The sequence below is a fragment of the Peromyscus leucopus genome, chromosome 18, assembly GCF_004664715.2.
Source record: "Peromyscus leucopus breed LL Stock chromosome 18, UCI_PerLeu_2.1, whole genome shotgun sequence".
Lineage (NCBI taxonomy): Eukaryota > Metazoa > Chordata > Mammalia > Rodentia > Cricetidae > Peromyscus > Peromyscus leucopus.
Window position 1 is genome coordinate 13,295,979 of NC_051078.1, and position 15,380 is coordinate 13,311,358.

General features: G+C 42.5%; 1 protein-coding gene across 2 annotated transcripts in view; it reads left to right on the top strand.

Moving 5' to 3' along the window:
• Nucleotides 1-15,380, top strand: part of Frs2 (fibroblast growth factor receptor substrate 2) — an 88,192-nt gene that overhangs the window by 43,061 nt on the left and 29,751 nt on the right. For both annotated transcript variants that reach the window (XM_037196749.1, XM_028877935.1), the window contains exon 2: nucleotides 9,142-9,235. The gene's annotated coding sequence lies outside the window, so the exon portion shown is untranslated. The remainder of the gene's footprint in view (nucleotides 1-9,141; nucleotides 9,236-15,380) is intronic.

The following is a 15,380-nucleotide window of genomic DNA, read 5'->3' on the forward strand; positions in this document are numbered from 1 at the left end:
CTCCAAGTGGAAAGTGTTTGATCTTTTAAAATAATTATATAGGGAATGTTTTAGCAGACAGGAAGAATGGTTCCCGATGCTCTGCTGCTGTTGAGTCCTCACTCAGTGCCAGGTGCCAGGCTCAGTGTTTTATAAGCATTATCCGATGCCACTCCTACACAAGAGCAGCATTAACGCATCATTTTAGAAGAGAAGAGCTGAGAGAAAGTGACTTACCCAAGGCCACACAGTCAGTCACAGCAGAGTTGGACATACATTCAGAGGCGTGAGTCCAAAGCCTGGGTTTGTAACCAGTGTGCTAAGCGACTTTTCCTTTTCTCCCTGGTCTATTTAGCTCAAAATCTGTGAGGCTGAGTACCTCCTGTGAGAAGTTTATGCCTCTGGTCTCAGATGTGTGTGTCTTTTCTTGCTGAACACCTTTATTGTAACCAACATGCTTAAAATTGGAATAGGCTCTCTGGAGGACTGAAGAGATGGCTGGGCACTTGAGAGTGTGCACACTTCCAGAGGACGGAGTTCAGTTGCTAGCTCCCAGTCAGTCTTTTGATAACCACCTATGACTCCAGTTCCTGAGGGGTATGAGTCCTGGCATCCACGGGCACCTATGCTCATATGTATACCCCCACACAGGCACACACACATACACACATGTCAAAAACAATAAAACGGGGCGCTGGAGAGATGGCTCAGCACTTAAGAGCACACTAGCTGCTCTTGCAGAAGACCTGGCTTTGATTCCCAGCACCCACAGGGCAGCTCACAACCATCTGAAATTCCAGTTCCAGGGAATGTGACACCCTCTTCTGTGGCCCACTCACATACACACAGGCTGGCAAAACACTCCTACACATGAAATAAAAAAATAAGTACATTTAAAAAAAACTTTAATAAACTCCATGCTTCAAATAAATTCTATTAAGTCTGGACAGAGTCCTTTCAGGTAATTAAAGTCTTGTGTCTTATGTATGGCACATGGGCTTGTGAGTTTTAAACTTGAAAATTTGTGGCTTTAGGGGCTGGAGAGATGGCTCAGTGGTTAGAAGCACTAACTGCTCTTCCAGAGGACCCAGGTTCAATTCCCAGCACCTACATGGCAGCTTACAACTGTCTGTAACTCCAAGATCTGACACCCTTACATATACATGCAGGCAAAATACCAATGCAAATAAAAGAAAGAGACTTTGTGGCTTTGACTTTGTTTATGATGAAGTCTCACCTGTTCAGTCCAGGCTGTCCTGGGACTCCGTATGTAACCCAGGCTGGTCTTGACTTCCCAGTTGTCTTCACCTCCTGGAGGGCTGGGCTGGCAGTGCCCCACCAGGTCTGACTAGTCACTTTACGTTTGAGTTGGTGTTTGAAGAATTAACCTTGGGTTTGGTTTTGTGGTACATGTCTCAGACCAGGTGCGTGGTAGACAAGGGCTAGGCTGTTGTCTTTCCGGGCCTAATTTCTGCCTCGTTGGCTCATTTTGTGACAGTTTTCAAATACTTTGATCCAGTCTGTAATCTGATGTTTTCTTTCTGAAAATCTGGGCTTGAACTTGAGTTACTGAGTAAGAAAGAGACAGCTGTCCATGAAGGAGAGGGACGACAGATAAGAGTCACCAAGACTAAGGAAGAGATGTGTTCACACTACACAAGCACACAGACAGACAGAAGCTCACCAGAGAGAGGGACACACTCATGCCGGCCTGCAGGGAGCGAAGTTGAAAAGACTGGGTTCCTTCTGTTGTTAGGTTGAAAGACAGACATTCTGTGGCCTGCCTTTATTTATCATTTTGATGAGTTTGACTCAGTGCTTTCCCTCATAAGTCCCTGCAGGCCAGTGAAGGCGCAACGCCCATCAACTATTGCTTTAGTACAGGTCTGCCCTGCCGCAGCTTTCTCTGGCTACCAGACAGCGCTCCCTAATCATGTGTGCCCTTGCCATGAAATAGCCAGGCTGGTCCTTGGAAAACTGAGTCCTTGGAGTGTCCTTTTCTGCATACCACGTGTGGACTACCGTAAACGTGGAATGCTGACGCAGGGAAGATGTCCACGAGTTAAAAAGAGCCTTTGTTCTCTAGGATTAATGTCCATGTGGAGTACACTGTGCTTCTGTCCCGTCGCCGCCCGCTCTTTTTAAGGCTGTAAGTTTTCACTTGAGAACTGTCAGCTCTTTATAAAAATGTTTGTTTGGGGTCCAGTGTAAGTTGTCTACAATGGATTTTTGTATATATGTTATTAGGATTACATCTTTGAGTCTTTAAGATTATACCCCCCTGTATTAAACCAGCCATCTTCAAATAATCTTTACTCCTTTTGTTAAACAACCAAGTTGAAAATCAGGTGTGTTGATAAATGCCATTTCTTATCTTTAGAGGCATTAGCTAATGGTAAAGTCAGTGGCTCACCTGAGTTATTTAGAACTCTGTATTTCCTAAAATATACACAAATCATTTCTAATTTACGTAACATACACGTTATTGTACTCAGAGTCATGAAATCATCCTGTTTGTTTTTTAAAAGTTGAATTTTCGCCGGGCGGTGGTGGCGCACGCCTTTATTCCCAGCACTCGGGAGGCAGAGGCAGGTGGATCTCTGTGAGTTCGAGGCCAGTCTGGGCTACCAAGTGAGTTCCAGGAAATGCACAAAGCTACACAGAGAAACCCTGTCTCGAAAAACAAAAACAAAAACAAAAACAAACAAAAAAAAAAAAGTTGAATTTTCTTCTTTAAAGATTTATTTAGTTAGACGGTGGTGGCGCACGCCTTTAATTCCAGCACTTGGGAGGCAGAGGCAGGTGGATCTCTGTGAGTTCAAGGCCAGCCTGGTCTACAAAGCGAGATCCAGGAAAGGTGCAAAACTACACAGAGAAATCCTGTCTTGAAAAAAAAAAAAAAAAAAAAAAAAGATTTATTTTAATGTGTCTGATGGCCAGCAGAGGGTGTCAGATCCCGTGGTACTGGAGTTACAGGTAGTTGTGAACCATCTGGTGTGGGAGTGGAGAACCAAGCCTGGGGCCTCTGCAGGAGCAGCAAGTGCTCTTAACTACAGAGTCGGCCCTCTGGTCCCTAATGAATTAATTTTAAATTCTTTAGTGGCATGATCTGTTCTGATTTATAAATCAGACTTTTTTTTTTCTGTGTGTGTGTGTGTGTGTGTGTGTGTGTGTGTGTGTGTGTGTGTGTTTTCTAAATGTATGTTCGACTGGGTAATCCTGGGGGAAAATAACCTTTGTCATGTGAAATCTAGTACTTCTTTACTTTTTAGTTTTTTAAGACAGGGTTTTTCTGTGTAGTTTTGGTGCCTGTCCTGGATCTCACTCTGTAGACCAGGCTGGCCTCGAACTCAGAGATCCACCTGGCTCTGCCTCCCGAGTGCTGGGATTAAAGGTGTGCGCCACCACCACCCGGCGATACTTCCTTACTTCCAAGTAACTTTAGCTATAAAATCTGAAGTGATTTAGTAGGTTTTTGTAGATGTTGTTCGTTTTTTCTTTTTTCTTGCCACTCCCAAAATCTGTTTTGGTATTTCTAATGATTACCATTTTATGGAGTTTGTCCTTTTTACTCTTCCTAACATTTCTGTTCCTTGTGTGACACTTATATTTTATGTGTACAGATGGTTTGCCTACATGTATTTTGGTGTACCATGTGTGTGCCTGGTGCCCACTGAAGTCAGAAGAATGTGTCAGATTCCCTGGCACTGGAGTTATGGATGTCTGTGAGCCACCATGTGGGTGCTTGGACAGGAAGCCAAGTCCTCTACAAGAGCAGCAGCCAGTGCTCTTAACTCTTTGGCCTCCTGTGTGTCATTTAAAGATACACTATTAAGCACAGGTCATTGATATATAATGAAGTGGGTATATGATAGGGAGAGCCATGAATTTCTGGGTAATGTCTTACTGCTGTAATAACTCTAGGGACTTTAAAGATATCGTATTGCAAGTGTAGCTTGTGCTGTGGTTTGTGTGTGCTCGGGGATCCACAGGTTGGGAGGCTGGTTCTCAGTGTGGTCTGTGTGGAGGTGGTGGAACTTTTAATGCAAGATAAGTAAGTCCTGGCAATTGCTGTCTTTAGAATGTGGGGCCCTGGGCAGCTCTCCTAGAGCTGTGCTGACAGAGCAGGATTGGCCACTCCCTGTCTTCCAGTGTCCAGTTCCATGTGATCTTTTTTCTTTGTTGTGATGTTTCCCTGGAGATCCTCACCAGAACCAGCTCCATGCTGTTCAGACTTTCAGTCTTCAAAATGGTGAGCTAAATAAAATTCTTAAAAAACAAACAAACACTCTCCAGGCATGGTGGCACACACCTTTAATTTTAGCACCTAGGGGGCAGAGGCAGGTGGATCTCTGAGTTTAAGGACAATCTGATCATGACAAATTTCAAGCCAGTGAGGCCTACATAGGGAGGCCCTGTCTCAATTAAGTAATTAACCTGAAAATGCAGTGAAAAGTTGATGGAGTAAAGTGGCAGTCTGTATGACACGTGTAAAAACTGAGTATCTTGGTCCCCAGGTAACTCCCTGGAGAGCATAAAAGTAAGTCTATTTTGAGGCCAAGCCTTTCTGCATAGTGAATGTTTTAGGCATTGCATTTAAGTTTATGAAAAAATAAAGTCACAATTCTAGTGATGCTAATTTAGATTTGTATACATCTTTTGTGTGTGATGTTGAAGATTTGGAAGAGAACTTGGCAAGTTTCTACCTTTATTCTAAATAGATCACAGTGGGCAATGTAATAATTTCTGTCTAAAAATACATTTTGTAGCTGGGCAGTGTTGGTGCACGCCTTTAATCCCAGCACTCAGGAGGCAGAGGTAGGCGGATCTCTGTGAGTTGGAGGCCAGCCTGGTCTACAAAGCCAGTTCCAGGACAGCCAGGACTATACAGAGAAACCCTGTCTCAAAAAATAAAACAAATAAAATAATAATAATACATTGTTGTTGGGGTTTTTACTCTTTTGGAGGGAGGCCACCACCCAGCTCCCAAATAAATCACACATGGAGGCTTATTCTTAACTATGAATGCCCGGCCTTAGCTTGACTTTTTTCTAGCCAGCTTTCCTTAACTTTACATTATCCTGACTACCTTTTGCCTCTGGGCTTTTCCATTTCTATTCCTAAATACCTTTCTTTGTTTCTTATTCTGTGGCTGGTTGTGTAGCTGGGTGGCTGGACCCTCGAGTCCTCCTCCTCTGGCGCTCATCTTAGATCTCTCTTCCTAGTTTTCTCCTTCTCTAGATTCTCCCTGCCTGCCAGCCCCGCCTAGCCTTTCTCCTGCCTTGCTATTGGCCAGTTCTTTATTAGACCATCAGGTGTTTTAGACAGGCACAGCAACCCAGCTTCACGGAGTTAAACAAATGCAACATAAGCAAAAGTAACACTCCTTGAAATATTCTACTATGACACATTAAAAAAAAAAAAAAAACATTTTGTGTAGTGGCCTAGAATGTGGGCAGGAAGTCTATATAAAACAAAATTTTAAAAATAGGACATTTATTAATTTTATGAGCATACATAGGAAGAAAGACCAGACAATTACTGATTATAAAGATTGTATATATAACTTTCAAGAGACACCTTGTACATTTCACATGCCATCCAATCCCTTTGAAGCCAGGTCTAAAAGCAAACACTACTAATGATGCCTCAAGTATTGAATTGAAACCACACAGACAATTCCATTATCTTCAGTTGATTATAATTATATTATTGGACATGTTTTGCTGAAGAACACTAAAATCCTGAGTTTTTTTCCTTTTAAATCAGGTTGTATTATTTATAGTCATTACTGTGAGAATGTGTCCTCTCTGTCCTTCCCTCCCCCTCCATCATCCCTACAATGACTTGAGATTCTGAGAGGATGTTTTAAGTGTTAGTTTTTGTTGACACTCCAGGATAAAAATATTTTGAATTAGCATTTACATTTAGTCGTTTGGCAACTTAAAATTGATAGCTCTTGCATATCTCCTCTGTGCAAAGAGCTAGGTTGTATTAATGTTGAAAGACATATTTTTTTTTATTCATAGTGATAATTTCTTTCAAGGAATTTTCATTTTCTCCAAATAATTGAGGGCATTAGTATAGCAAGACCAAGTTATTGAAAGTCTTTAAGGTTTTAAATTACATTTACTTATTGTATGTGTGAGTCTGTGCACACACATGCGCATGGGGAGGTCGGAAGACAGCTCTGAGGAGTCCATTCTTTTTCCACTGCGTGGGTCCATGAGGGTGAACACAGGTTGTCAGGTTGACAAGTACCTTTGCCTGCTTAGCTGTTTGCTGGTCCCGTCATTCATCCTTCAGAGAGCTGAATTTACTAATCTGATTTCTAGATGACAAGGTTTTCTGTTTTAAATAGTCAAGGGTTCTCCCTGCCTCCTTCCCCCAAGTCGGCTTTTAATGCCAGCTTCCTGGTTCTGCTCTGGAAGCAGCAGCCCCTGCTGACTGTATTTCTGGGGTTCTGGGTTTCTTTCCCCATCTTGGGTTATATGATAATAGGTTTGTGAACTTGAAGTGAAAATAGATGGTTCAGATGAAAAGTTGGTTGGCAGTACTTTGGGACAGCTCTAGAGGGTGGATGTGTTTGGTTTGGTCTTCAGGGACTGTTAAATGTGATGACTGAGTCATACTTGGTGCTTCTTCTGTCCCCGGGCTAATCTCGGTTAAACCCGAGGTTTGCCAGCCACGGGACACTCAAAAAGCAGAGCAGGCCTCAGCCCAGGGGGAGTTTGTTTATTTCAAGAAAAAAAAAAATGAAGTTCAGACATTCCTACAGTGTTGCATCTCATTTACTTATGTTAAGAGTTAGTGTGCTCTTTTGATTCTTTCCAGTGGCCACGATGCCTAAAGATAACACGTGAATTTGAAGTAGTTGAACTTTTCCTGAACAGACTTGGCACTTTATAATCACAAACAGAAGTGCTTAAAGAAGCAGGAGGAAGGGAATGTCATTGCTCTTGGGAATTGTTCTAATGGTGCTCACTTGATTAAATCTGAGCTGCTCCTTGTGGAGTTTGGTACCGGGTATTTGGAAACAAAACAGTAAGAAAAGCAATGTAGGAGATACATCTTCACTAATTTTTTGAAGTGAGGAACATAAGAATCTTTTTTTAGGTTTTTTGGGACAGGGTTTCTCTGTGAACAGTCCTGGCTGGCCTGGAACTCATTTTGTAGACCAGGCTGGCCTTGAATTCACAGAGATTACCTGCCTCTGCCTTACCCAGCCACAAATAGCATTTTGTGGATTGTCATTCAATTATAGCATGAGAAGTAGGGAACTGCCAGAATTTGGGTTATTTTTGCAATCTGTAAGAGTGGCAGCTTTTCACTCCCTACAGAAGACTTGTATGCCTAATGGTCTCTGCAATACCTTAAAGGACATGAATGTTTAATAAAAAATACCTGCCCACCCCATGCCTGGTACTTGGCAAAATCATATATTCAGCTCTTCTTCTTCTTGGAATCTTTACCAAAGGTGAAGATGATCAAGCTCCAAGGTGGCCTAGGCTTTTGTTCTAGTTTTGTGGTTGGGAACATGTCTTTGTTGTCTTTTATGGTTTTTTTGTATTGATGAAAAGATGATGATGTAGTTGGCATTAGTGGTGTTTTTGTGGGAGAAATGGTGTTTGAGATGTAAGCATTTTGGCTTAGTGTTTCTGTTTGCTGTGAAGAGACACCACATCCATGGCAACTCTTATAAAGGAAAACATTTAGTAGAGGCTGGCTTACAGTTCACAGGTCTAGTCCATTCTCATCATGACAGGAAGCATGGGGGCATGCAGGCAGACGTGGTGCTGGAGAGGTAGCTGGGGGTTCTACAGCTGGTGTTGTGGGCAGCAGGAGAGAGAGTGAGTGACACTGGGCCCGGCTTGAGCTTCTGAAACATTAGAGCCTGCCTCCTGTGACGCACTTCCTCCAACAAAACCATACCTTCAATTATGCCACTCCTGTGAGTCTGTGGGCGCCATTTTCTTTTCTTTCTTTCTTTCTTTTTTTTTAAACATAATTTCTTTATTGGATCTTTAGGAATTTTACATCATGCACCCCAAATTCTGCTCACCTCCCAGTCCTTCCATATTCTCCCCTCTCCCTTGCATTGCCCCCGCCAATGAAAATCAGTCAATCAATCAATCAAAACCTCTTCCCTCCTCCATCTTTCCTGCCTCCCCACCACCTCTTCATTTGCCCTGGAAGCACTGGGAGCTGCAGTGTGTCACACGGTGTACCCTTTTGTCCAATCAGCTTTACTTGCAAATATTCAGTGCAGTGTGTCATTGGTTTGGTTCAAGGCCTCTGGTTTCTGGTACACCATCATCACTCCTCACCAAAACTCCTCATGGAGATCCCACAGTTATCAATCCACAGGACCAGTCCCTTTATGAGCTCCAGAGGTCCTAGATGGGCTAGATGTTAGGCTTGGCCAACCCCAGTGGGCCTGGGTGATAGTTGAGCTGGTCAGTCCAGGCCGCTGGGGCCTGTGGGTGGAACTAGCTCCCCCATGCCAACTTCCTCGGGGCCAGCTCTCCCCTGCCCATGATGAGGGGTGAGGCTAGCTATTTCAGGGCCATCAAAGGGCAGGGCTGGCTCAGCATGGTCCTGATTCCCTCGTGCATGGCTCACATGGCCCTGTGGGGGCTGTTTTCGTTCAGACCACTGTATATTTAATCAGTTGGAGTTAACCAATAATCAGTTTATTCGTTCTTTGAATAAACATGTATAGAGTACTCATTGGCACAATAGCCATTGTTTCAGGTGCCTAAAGTCAATAAATAAAATGGACAGACTCCCTTTCTTGGGTTTTCATTTTAGGTGTAATGGATAAATAAACAGTGAGTGGGCACTTGCTTCATGGGGTTCAAAACGTGCCATTTTACGGTTTCCTGTGTGTATCTTTTTTGTTCCAGTTTATAAATCACAATCAAAATCTATAAGGCCCAGCAGGAACAAAGGTATTGAGCACTGAAACATTCTGGTCCTATAGGACAGTATGTTTTTAAATCTTACATAACTCTTAGCCCTGCTAATGTTTTCTGTTAGGAGTTTGTTTAAGAACTTTGTTAATAGTCCTTACTGGTCACGATAATGTAATTAACTGTTCTTAAAGAGTTTATGGTTTTATAGTACATGAATCACATTCTCAATTACTGTACTTTATTTCAGAAATGGCTATCAAGAAGTAGATGCCCAGATGTAACGGTGAGGAAATAATCCACGTGTCATGAAGTAAGATGCAGCATAGCGTTCCTCCAGATTAGTAAGTGACCAAGTCTCTCTCTTTCGTCCTAACAGTTCTCTATGCTTAATTAATTAATAAGAATGTGGGCATAAGAGTCACACTAAATTTCTGGTTTTACTGTGTAGTACACATTCTAGCATATGGTTCTAGAAAATTTGGGAGGCAGATGCAGGCAGATCTCTGTGAGTTCAGAGGAAGCCTGGTCCACAGATCTGGGATAGCCAGGGCTACACAGAGAAACCCTGTCTCAAAAAACCAACCAAACAAACAAACAAATGAATAAAATTTAAAAATTTAAAATAGAAAAGAAAGAAAGGTTAAAATAATGGGACCCACTAGCTGAGGAAGAGAAGGGAAGGGCAGAGTACCAAGACTGTTATTTGGCACCGGGGGCTTGTGACTCCCGGGACAGGCGCTGGGGTCAGGAGCGCAGGCTCCCCTCACAGGCTTCTCCTGCCCTGTCGTCCTCCGACTTCAGGATGTTAAGAAGGTCTTGGGATGTACATAGTGTGTTCACGTCTTCAAGGCATTGAGAATGTACTTCAGTAGAAATTCAGAATCTTCTTGCTGTGCTTAAAGCAAAAGTAGAAATTTCAGAAGATTTAATCTCACTAACCTTAAATCTGTCCTTCTTTGCCATTTTCTTTTGGAAAGTGGAATTTAAATCTTCTACATCAATATAATGTACAGTAGATACATAATGATGATGGCTTATAGTGTGTGATACTTTTAGGGCTCCTTTTATTTAGAGGAGGTAAAGTGTGTGTGTGTGTGTGTGTGTGAGAGAGAGGGGGGGGATTTTTTAAATTTATATTTATTTAATGATACTAGGGATTGAACCCAAGGCCTCATATGTGGTAGGCATGCTCCTATTCCTGAGCTATGCCTAAATTCCAGTGTTTTTATTTTGTGTCTGTGTGAGAGGCCAGAGGACAGCCTCCGCTCTCATTTCTCAGGCACCAACCACTTTTTTTCTTTGGAGACAAGGTCTCTTTCACTTGCTTGGAACTTGCCAAATAGGTGAGGCTGGCTGGCCAGAGAGCCTTGGGGGTCCTACCTGACTCTGTCTCCATAGTGCTAGGGTTACAAACACGTATCACTCTACACAGTTTTTTCTCATATGGGTTCAAGGAATCCATCTCAGGTCCCCTGTTTGCAAGACAAGCACTTCACTGACTGAACCATTAGCACACTCTTCATATATCATACATACAATATCACTCTGCTGTGTAGTTAAATGTAATAAAGGGACAGTGCCAACCCTAAAAAATGATTATACATTTTAAAAACTAGTTGAAATGGTAAGGTTTTTTGTTTTGTTTGTTTGTTTGTTTTGGTTTTTTTTGTTTTTTGTTTTTTGAGACAAGGTTTCTCTATATAGCTTTGAGCCTTTCCTGTAACTCACTTGGTAGCCCAGGCTGGCCTTGAACTCATAAAGATCTGCCTGCCTCTGCCTCCCAAGTGCTGGGATTAAAAGCGTGCGCCACCACCGCTTGGCGAGATGGTAAGTTTTACATAGTATATTTTGTTTAAATTTTTGTAAACCTATAAGAGGCCGAATGTGTGAACATTTCAACATTTTACTTAAATTCAGGAATATTGATATTAAAATCTTCTTTAGTTTGTTCCATCATTACTGACTAGTTCACTTAAAGAACCATTCTGTTTTTAATGTTTGTTCTGCATATTATTTTGTTTATAACATAGGTTTCTAAAAAATACTTTGTGTGTGTGTGTGTGTGTGTGTGTGTGTGTGTGTGTGTGCATGCACACGTTGTCTGTGTGTGAAAGTATGAGTATCTGTGTTTGTGAACTTGTATGCATGTGTGGAGGCATCCAGTATTCTCCTGCTCTCTGCCCAATCCTTATTTATTGATTGATTTACTTTGTGTATATGTACGGGCTTGTGCACATGAGTACAGTGACCACAGAAGCCTCAAATCTCCGGGGTTAAAATGGGTGTGAGCCGCTTGATGTAGGTGCTGGGAACCAAACTTGCTTAGAAGGCGCTAAAGGTACTTGTCAGGAGGGCAGTTTCTTAATCTGAAGTTAGGGTCCTTGGGGCTTAGTTAGGGGTTAGGGAACCAATACGTGATGGAGAGGAATAGAGGAAGCGTCTTTGTGTTGCTCTAATAACACACTACCGACTGACAGAAACTGATTTCTCCCCGTTATGGAAGCCCAGAATTCTAAGATCAGGATACAGGCAGGTTCCTTGTCTGATTGCTGCTTCCTGCAGAGAGGAGGAATGCAGTGTCCTGGGATGGCCGGGGCAGAAGAAGAAAGGCCAATATGAAGGTTTCTGTGAAAGCCTTCATCCCTTTCACAAGGGGGAGCTGCATGACCTAATCACCTCTCAGAAGCACCCCCGCCCCGCCCCCACCCCCGCCCCTCCTATCAAGCTGGCCGGTGAGTCTGGGCCTGAATTTTGTCCGGGTAGAATTCAGACTGTATCAGGAAAGGAAGGACTGCACGTGTCTGGAAACAAAGCCAAGGTCGATGCTTTCTGAAAGTAGGTTTTTGTTTTTTAATGTCAATAATGTGAAGTATTTATAAAAAGATTTGATGAGGCCGGATGGTGGTGGCACACACCTTTAGTCCCAGCACTCAGGAGGCAGAGGCAGGCAGATCTCCGTGAGTTCAAGGCCAGCCTGGGCTACAGAGTGAGTTCCAGGAAAGGCGCAAAGCTACACACACAAACCTTGTCTCGAAAAAACAAAACAACAAAATAAAACAAAAAAGATTTTGGTGAGAAGACTAAAAACTGTTGAAGTTGATAATGATTTTCACATTCCAGAGATTGTCAGATATTGATAATGGTTTTCACATTCCAGAGATTGTCAGATATTGATAAAGGTTTTCACATTCCATAGATTGTCAGATATTGATAATGGTTTTCACATTCTATAGATTGGCAAATATTGCACCACTCTTGAAAGGTACAACTCAGAACTGAACAAGTAGCATAGTTCCCTTTTGAGTATCTTTTGTTTTTGAGTCTTATGTATATGCATACCAGTTTCACGATTCCCACTTGGCATACTGCATGTGAAGAACCTAGTGGTTGTCGTTCACAAACGGTAGCCGGGTTTAGGAAGACGGGTGTGGGGTCTTTCTACTTCCCTGCCAGTGGACGCTCTGCTGCGTGAGGAAGATAACAGGAACTAGGGTCAGTCTTTACAGAAGGCCTTCTTTGTTGTTGTTGTTGTTGTTGACATTTGTGTGTGCGTGCACAGTGTGTACACGTGTGCGCGGATGCCGTGGTGCACAGGTAGCTCGGTCAGAGGACAGCTTGAGAAAGTTGGTCTCTTCTTCCTCGAAATCAGGTGGTCAGGCTTGGTGGCAGGCCCTGTACCCACTCAACTATCTTGTCAGCCACCTAACAAGAACCTCGTCGTCTGAAAGTTCAAAAAACATGTATGCAGTTAAAAAAAACATAGTCAGTGAATAATTTAGGTAGTAGTTATTTAATGTTTTTAAATTTTTTACTTTTTAAAAATGTGTATGAATGTTTTACCTACATGTATGTCTGTGTACGGAGTGCCCATAGAGGCCTGAAGTGGGCATTGGATCTTCTAGAACTGGAATTATAGATGGTTGTGGGTCACCATGTAGGTACTGAAAATCAAACCTGAATCCTTTGGAAGAACAGCCAGTTCTCTTAACTGCTGAGCCATCTCTCCAGCCCCAGTTGATTTTATATTTTTATTTAGTATACTTATTTTTTGAGTTTCATTAAAGTAGCATTTATTACATTAATAGGTTCTACCGCTGCTATAGAAAAATATTTCATACATGTTTCCAATTTATCACAAACTTTTAGTTTCGAGTATTCTGGTTTACTTTCTTTAGAAGTTAGATGTCTAGTTTTGTTGGGTAGGCCTTTATAGGTTATAGTAATGAGCAATTTGAATATATTTCAGTGTCAAAGTTTCTCTATTTATTCATAATATGAAAATCACGTATTGGGTTATAAAACTGTTTCTTTTATTCTGAAAGGCTTGATTTGGTTCAGTCCCAGGTACAGCCGAGATATCAAGATTGGTTTTGAGTAGTTCATGTTATCTGTGTCAGTCTAATAAGGTCTTCAGATATGCTTATTACTTGGTTTAGTTGAGCATTTGGAAGGATTAAGAAATTGCCCATGTAGGTAGTAGAATAAAAATACAGATTGATAGTCCATTAATTAAGTGCATTTGGAACTTGAAGTGTAGCAGTTTGGTGGTCCTGGAGACCCACCCCAGAGTCCCTGGCTTGTAGGCAAGTGCTCTCTGCAAGCTTCGTGTCTGAGGGTCAGAGATGGGCTGTGATAGTGAGAAGTGAGGACCGTCGGACTCAGACCTTTTGTTATGTGTCAAGGCCTCACGTGTTACAGTTAAATTGAACTGAAGCTGGACTTTATTCTTGAAACTCAAAAGTTTCACATTTTAACAAGAGTACAGTTGTCTTATAGCGTTTCTGTGTCGTGTTCCACTCATAGACTCCCATATGATTTAGTTGGATTTTGCTGTTTTAGTTACTTGCTTTTAGATTTAAAAAACAAAACCCCAAACTCAGAGTAGGTTGAAAGTCTACAAATTGCTACCACAGAACAAAAGTGCTGATCAAGATGAATCAGGCCCTGCAATGTGTACTGAAAGGAAACCTCTCCTCTCTCCCAGTTTGAAGAACAAGCACTTTCCTTGCCAAGGAGGCCTGACTTTAAATGGACCAGCTGTCCATATTGGGAACAGAGGGTTGCTAAGGTGACCGTGGCTGTTTAGAGAAGAATGCCGCTGGAGGGCAAGTTCTTGATGTGTGAGCTGAGGGAAAGAATGTGGTGTGATTGTGCATCATTCCTCCTGATCACATGCTCACAAAGTGCTGTGTGGGCAGCATGCAGAAACACAGGGCTGAGAGCCCGCGCTGGTGTGTGTTTAACTATCTTGTTTTCATGAGAGCCAGAGACTGACAGTCCAGAAGGAAAATGTCTGTGTGTGTCTGGGGGCGGGCGGGCGGGGGTGTGTGTGTGTGTGTGTGTGTGTGTGTGTGTGTGTGTGTGTGATGTTGAATGAAATAAGAGTGAATTTCTTTTACTTGATGATATAAACAGTCATTATATCCAATATTTAAAAAGTATTTGCCATAAATGTTTACTTATTCCATCTCATCCTTTTTAGTCATGAACACAGTGTTGATAAGTTCCCGGTTTAATGATGTGTTCTTTGCAGTTGTGTGTATTTCTTTGACTTGACACTTTAATCAGAATTATTTGGAAAGCCTCCTCCCTGCTTTCACTAGTCTAAGAACAATCCTCCCGAGCAGACCGGGCAGCAGGCTTTCCCTACTGTGCCTGCCTTGGTTGTCCCCTCCCCCTCCCTACCTCCCTTATTACTCTTTCCAAGGAAGATCCTGTCTTTGTTTTTGATTGTTGTTTGTTTACTTGTTTTTTACTTTTCTTTTTTGAGATTGGATCTTACTTTGTAGTGTGTAGGTGGCCTCAAAGTCATGACTCCAGCCTCAGCTTTCTGAGTGTTAAGATTACAAGTGTAATCTTACCACTTTTGCCCAGCTCCGGAGATCTTTCCTTTGTGTATATGTGTGTTTGAGACAGTCTTTCACTGGACATGTATAGGCTGGCTGGCCAGCAAGTCCCAGGGATCTTTCTGTGTGTTTTCCCAGTGCTGTGGTTATAGGCACATGCCCCCGCTCCCAGCTTTGTGAGTTGGTCCTGGGATCTGAACTCAGGTCTTCTTCTCCTTGTGTAGCAAACACTTTATCCACTGAGCCATTTCCCCAGCCCTGTGAGATCTTAGCACATTGCTCATCCTCTGAAGCATCTGCAGATAGTAGAAAATGCAGTGACTTAAAGGGAGCTGGAGCGACAGCTTACAGTTACAGCGCTTGATTCTCTTCTGGAGAACTGGATTTCAGTTCCGAGAGCTTAGTCGGGTGATTCCCACCTGTACTGACTGCAGCCCCAAGGGACCCAGGGCTTCTTCTACGTGGCCTTGATTCTCACAGACGCAAACTATGTCATAAAGAAACAGTCACTCAGTCACAGTGAGAAAGACCCATCCTCAGGCTTCAGTTCTCAGACCCCTTTTCAGACTACATGAGCACTGCTGCTCACACTGAAGTGAGACATACATGGAGACACAGACTGAAACATGTGTTGTTTGAT